This window comes from Equus przewalskii, chromosome 25 (genome assembly GCF_037783145.1).
Source record: "Equus przewalskii isolate Varuska chromosome 25, EquPr2, whole genome shotgun sequence".
NCBI classification, from domain to species: Eukaryota; Metazoa; Chordata; class Mammalia; order Perissodactyla; family Equidae; genus Equus; species Equus przewalskii.
Genome location: NC_091855.1, coordinates 5,484,090 through 5,490,828, shown reverse-complemented (window position 1 = coordinate 5,490,828; position 6,739 = coordinate 5,484,090). Strand labels below are relative to the sequence as shown.

General features: G+C 39.9%; 1 protein-coding gene across 2 annotated transcripts in view; it reads left to right on the top strand.

Moving 5' to 3' along the window:
• ARMH4 (armadillo like helical domain containing 4) overlaps window positions 1–6,739 on the top strand; it is a 165,996-nt gene that overhangs the window by 176 nt on the left and 159,081 nt on the right. The window contains exon 2 of one of the 2 annotated variants that reach the window (XM_070594257.1): window positions 413–510. The exons of the other annotated variant lie outside the window; for it this stretch is intronic. The gene's annotated coding sequence lies outside the window, so the exon portion shown is untranslated. The remainder of the gene's footprint in view (window positions 1–412; window positions 511–6,739) is intronic. 2 annotated transcript variants of the gene reach the window in all.

Sequence of the window (6,739 nt, the reverse complement as noted above, 5' to 3'; positions counted from 1 at the left end):
TACTGAGAATAAGTGTTATCTTCTCATCTGTGAGGATAACACGAGCTCGGAGAGATTGAGTAGCGTTCCCAGTGCCCCAGAGCAAAGCCGGGCTTGGACCCCAAGCCTTTCTGGTCTCAAAGCCTGTACTGCTGATGCTTTAGAGAAAAATGTGTACAGACAACTTTATTTGGTAGTCATTCTGCTGCAAGTTTTAATTTTAATCCAAAAGAAAGTAGATAAAATAGCATCTAGGGATCTATCTATGGAGGATCAGTCAGGGTTGTTTAACGGAAGGAACATTGAACCAAGGGTTCCCGTTTACCCTGAAACTGAGTCCTTCAACCGGAGGAAAGTCCGTCTTTCTGTGCTAGTGTGCGCACGCAGTAGGAATTCGATAACATGGACTGTTTACAACTTTATCATTTCACAGCTCTGTCTTCTTTCTGCTGAAATTGCCCAAGAAAGCTGGAGCCGGTGGCTAGGCTGCTGCCTTGTCTCTGTAGGAAGAGGAATGATCTGTTTAACACAGTATGTCTTTCTTACCTACTGAGATGCCTGAGCCTCCCTTCAAAGGGTAAGGTCTTTCTATAATGAGAGTGAAGGCTGCATAATCTTGGACCATGTGATATTAGTAGGCTTCACTGATCCATGATCTTCCTGAAAGCGGAGGTAGGAGGATGAAGTTGGAATTGTGATGGGGAAGAAAACTTCAAAAAGAGTGGGAAAGGATGAAACATTTTGCCTAATACGGTCAGAGTGTTTGAACAGGACCCTTCACTCTCGTTCAGATTCTGTTTCACCTTCTGTCAAGTCTCTAATACTTCTCCATCATCCATTTTCTTATCTGTGAACTGTCCTGCTACTTCTCAGGGTATTTGTGAGGATCACTTGCGATTATATTTTGAAGCTATTAAGTGTTGTTGTTACCCGTTCTGTGTTTTCCGTGTCTGCTCACCAGCTGTGCCGCATTAGTTTCTTAGGAATGCCATAACGAAGTGCAGCACACGGGGTGGCTTGAAACAAGAGAAACACATTCTCTCGTAGTTCTGGAGGCTGGAAGTCCGGGTTAAGGTGTCAGCAAGGTCATGCTCTTAGAAGGCTCTGGGGGAGGATCCATCCTTGCCTCTCTCTAGCGTCTGGTGGTGGCTGGCAGTCCTTGGTGTTCCTTGGTTTGTAGATGGGTCACTACAATCTCTGTCTCTGTCGGCACCTGGCCTTCTTGCCTGTGCCTCTGTGTTTTCATATGACGTTCTCTTCCCTGTGTTTTCACATCATTTTCCTTCTTTGCATGTCTCTCTGTCCAGATTTCCCTCTTATAAGAATACCAGATGTTAGCTTAGGGCCCAAATCCTAACCCTCTATGATCTCATCTTAACTTGATTATATCTGCAAAGACCCTAATTCCAAATAAGATTGCATTTTGAGGTTCCCAGTGGACAAGAATTTTGGGGGGATACTGTGCAACTCAGCATACCAGCTAAATGTTGGTGTTCTCCATGGTTCTGCCCCCAGACCTCTTCTCTTCTTACTGTGTACGCTCTCCTTTGACAATCTCTTTCATTCCAATATGTATGGCTAGAGCTAATTGTTGAATTCTGTTTGCTGTATATAATCCCATGTATTCCTCACAGTAACTTCATGAGTTAAGCTGTAGTATCTCCATTTTGAAAATGATGCTGAGGCCAAGAGAGGTTAAATCGTGTGCTGGGGCCTCTCATCTATAAGTGGCAGAGCAGGAATTCTATCCAAGACAGTCTAACTCCAGAGCCAGAACTGCACTGCACAATTATAAAGTAGTTATGCCTAAAATAATGTTTTATCATAGAGTTTTACAATCTTAGTATATGAAGTGACCTAAGAGGTTTTCAAGTCTGAACTCCAACCTAATACAAGACTTTCCTGTCCACCTCTGATGAGAGTTGTCTCTCCAAGTGGTTCCAGTGATGAACAGAGGGCTCATGACTACCTGGAATCTACAAGATACTGAAAATGTGTTTGCTAATACGATTAGAGGTTAAAAACACAAAAAAGGAAAACGCTGTAAGGATAAGAATCATTTGAAAGAATCCCAGCTTTTCCAGCAGGTTGGCATATGGACCTGCGTTTGAGTCCTACATCTGTTAGCTGACTAACCTCAGGCAACTCCATTAAACTCTCTGGGCCTCAGTTCCCTCATTTGTAAAATGAGGAAAATGTACACACACTAATAATCTAAACTAGGTTGAACTAGAATCTGCATCCCTTTAGCTAACACCTCCTATTCTCTCTCACTCTCCCTACTTTTTTTTGGTCCAAGCTAAGCATTCCTAATCTTCTAATTGTTTCTCTTTTTCATGGTTTTCAGGCCACTTATGAATCATTTACCCACTTCTGGAATTTTTCTGTTTTGTTAATGTGCCCCATAAATTACACAATACCTGAGCTATGTCTGAAATGCTCATAGTATGACAGGGTTCAATTCTCTTGCTCCAGCTGCTGTGTTTTATTAATACATAGCAGTGGGTTTGTTTGTTTTATTTTTAGTCACATCATACTATTGATTCAGTATGCAAATAAAAATCCAAGGTGTACCTAAATTTAGAGCTTTATACTTCTTTCTGTTGAATTTAATCTAGCTAGTTTTGGTCCATCTTTCCAACCTTTCCATATCGTTAAAAAAAAAAATCCAGGTGGTTTTGAATCAAGAGTCTGGCACTAAACATATTAGAAATAGTGGTACCCACAAGTTTGAGAGGCATGCTTTCAAGGTTTTGATTCTTTTCATAAATACTTATTGAGGGCCTATTATATGCTAGGTCCAGGAAATACAAGAATACGAAGGAACGGTCTTTGCTCACAGACTCTATTGGGAAGGTAGACTATAAAGTACTAAGTCTCATACTGGAAATGCATGGAATATTAAAGGAGACAGAGGAGGGGACCGATCAACTGCCTAGGGAGCAGTCAGGGCAGCCTCAGGAAGGAGGTATGCACTCCTCCATTCTTGAATTCAAGCAGATGCTCTGTTAGGCACTGGAAGTACGAATATAAAACAGAGGCACTAGCCTCAGGAGTTTATAGTCACATTTACAGACAAACTTTTAAAACTGTTGATAAAAACTAATGCTTGGATGAACGTGGTGCTTTAGAGGCAGAGACCAGGAAGCAATCTGAAATTTTTCCAGAGGAGGTAGGACTGGGAATACGTAAGAGAGGACACAACACATGAGCTCCGTCTGGAAGCTCAGTGGCAGTTTTCCGATCTGGAGCTACAGGAAAGGCATTCCAGGTTGAGACAATTGCATGGGCAAGGCTTTACGCTTCATGAGAGGAATGGTGATGTGCTGTCAGTTGGCAAGAAGTGATGGGTCCAAATCATTAAGCCCGTCACTGGTATGCTGAGGAGTTTGGACTTTATCCTATGGTTATTAGTCACCATTCAAAATATGTTAAGTAAGGGAAAGACAACGTCATATTTGTGTTCAGTTTGATCAGTTTGTGTTCACTTCTTTTGAAGTGGGATAGACCAGGGTGAAATGCAGGGCACTGAGAGTGGTGGTGAGAAACCAATTTGCAAGCTATTGCAAGAGTCTCTGAGAGAAATGATGACCATTAATAGGGAATAATAATGGCCATGTGACAAATTACCTTTAAAATGAAATCCATATGGAAGAAGACATAATATTATATTTAATGACAATAAAATCACAGTCAGGCATTGATCACAATTTAGAGCTGTTTTCTCAAGCACTGTTAGAAAAATATTTAATAGCCTGATTGAATTAACTAACATTACATGGTCAGAGGGACTTTATAGTTCCAATTATATTAGTGCCTCCTAATTAATCCTTTTTAAAGTACGTGATTTAATCAGAATTGCAAGCTTTGTTTTTCAACTTTTCCACTTCTTCTGCAGGTTATATTTCCAAAATGAAGATAATAACTAGCCCTTGAACTCCTGTTGATAAACCGTTCATTGTTAGTCATCAAAACTCTCCTCAAAGCTAAACATCACTTATTGTCTCCAGGGATAACTCACCTTCTTCGGGTCCAAAGTGGCTGGGAAGGTGACCTAATCTTAGGCTTCTTGAATGTGCTATAAAAGCTCTCCAATGTTTGGTTGATGAAGAGTTTTCATCAGCCCCAGTGACTCAAGTAGTTGCATTTATAGCCAGAAACCTAGAAGTCATGTAGACCCCTCTCTATTTTTGCCTAACCTAATCAGTTGCAAAGTCCTGTGTATGTTTCACATAAACATTATCTTCTCCGTTCCTACTCTGCAATCAGGATTCTGACATCAGCTGCTTAATTGGTCTCTCTGACCTCTCTACAATCCACTGTCTGTGCTGCAGGCTGAGTGAGCACTCTAAAATGCAAATACAATCATGACACTGCTTAAAATCTTTCAATGACATTCTGCAGTTTTCAGATATATCAGCAGCTATATCAGCCTGCCAGTAGTTTCCCAAATGTATCCTGCTGCTTCACACCTTGCATATTGTGCCTAGAATGCCTTCTTTATCTAGCAGCTTTTTTCTTTCTTTCCAAACTCTAATACAGCATCAGCTCCTCTGAAAAGCTTTCCCTGATACTTGGTCTGTTAGTCTATTTAGATCTTTATCTGTGCCTCAGTGGCATCCTGTGCATCTTACAGCACATTAATGTATTTTTGTCTGTTTAGTTTACTGTTCAGTCCCTAGTGCCTAACAGAGCACCTGGCATATAATAGGTTCTGGATAAATATTTGGTAAGTGACTAACACCACTATAAAGTAATCTCTTATTTTACTGTCTTCACCCTGAGAGCGGGGACTTTGTAGACCAGCACCTGGTACAGGACTGAGTATGGAGGAAGCATTCAGTAGTTTTTTGAATGGATGACAGTGGCTTAGAAAGGTGGCCACCTGAACTGCTCGCATCTCACCTTGTCGCCAGTTGGCGGGGGACAATAGGAAACTGGTTACTCAATATATAGCTATCCATCTGCGTGATTAACCTCAATAGTGCTTTTGAAGCTGACCTCTTAAAGAATATTTCATGCCGTGTTTCATGAATGCTCATGACACATTGTAGTAAAACTTCAGATAATGAACCAGAGCTCACAATGAGCTGAAATTATGGTGGTGTGTCCCCTTTGGGGAAAGAGAAGTAATTCACGACAGAATAGTAGCACAACTGTGTTAAGGGCAGGACGTGTTTGGACTGATTTATCACAGTCATTTCTGTAGAGCTGCATAATGAAAATTTATTGCGAACTATGACATATGGCAAGATCCTGAATCATCAATCATGGAATCAGTTACCCACAGCAAATTTAAACTTGTAAAGGCGGAGAAAATGGACTAAAATACTTAATAAAGGTTCTGATAACCCATGCATTGAGCATAGAAGTATATGTTTGCTGAATTAGCATCCTATTTCATTAATATTCTACTATAAGTTATTTTCATGCTGTGCCTACAAACTGGTGGACAAAAATGTCAGTTTTCTGGTTTCCCCACATTCATACCTCAGGCCAGGGTCAGGTTTGGAATAGAACCTAAGGACTTGTATTTTTTTATATTGTCATTAAGATGAGAGAATGAGGTTTTTTTGTCTTTTCCATTATTTTCTTCTGTTAGTTTCAAACAGAAAGGTTTGATATTTTATTCTGATAGCATAAAGATAGAAATGGTTGGATCGACTTCATTTTTAAAAAATAGATTCAAAATACAATGATTTAGGAGTGTCAGTTACAGTTCTACTCTAAGCTCTTGTTTCCATTCAAGGTGATGATGAAAGGAACGTTATTCCTTAGATTGCTGATCCACGCGTAGCAACATTATGGTTTTTTGAGGCATCGGTAAGAAACAGTAATGCTAAAGAAAAGCCATTCAGAGCTTAAGTCACTTGTATAAGATCATACTGCTTGTATGTGACAAAACCTGGAATTGCTTTTCCTATTGCCCCACACTACCTTTTAAGAAAAATGACAGCTGAAGTATAAATGTGGACATCAGGCATGCCTAAAGGGAAAAGAATCCAGAGCCAAAACATTGAAATAAATGTGACAAGATATATCTAAAATTAAACAGTGCACTGAAGAGTGCGATTCGTTCAGCTGCAAAGAAACTATTCCAGACAGTGTGGATTACGTCTCTAATCAATATGCTCAGTGAGGGAAAGATATTTCATTTTCTGAAAAAGATCCCACACATTTTAGCTGCAAATAGTAAATTAGTCATTTCATAACCAAAAGGGGAGAGTGATCCTTTAATGTCCGTATGGCATATGTTTTCCGAGCTTATTTTAGCATTCCCTTCCATCCTTTCAGTCCCAACCCAACAAGATCGCTTCACAGTGTGAAGAAACATTGTGGAGCCCTGCTTCTACAAGTCCTTACCCAACGGAGGTTGTTTTGCCATCTGGGCTTATTGCGTGAAGCTATAAATTCAAAAAACAAGAACAATATATGATGCCTGAGATTTGCTTCAAAATAATATGGAGGGGACTTATTTAATTTGTGTATGGAGCAGACTGACCATGCGTTGTTGCTTGTTGGGCCTCGGTGAGGGCTCCTTGGGAGTAGGTTTACCCTGGTTTGTATACTTTTGTTTATTAAAAAATAAAAGTTAAAAAAAAACCTAAAAAATGCAACAAGGTTGAATCACTTCTTGGGATATATATTCATTTTATGATAATTCTTACCTTCAAGACAACCATTTAGGCTGTATGTTCTCAGAGGGTTGCTTATTGTCCGTGGGTGTGAGTGCATATAGTGCAATATTTATTTCAGGACA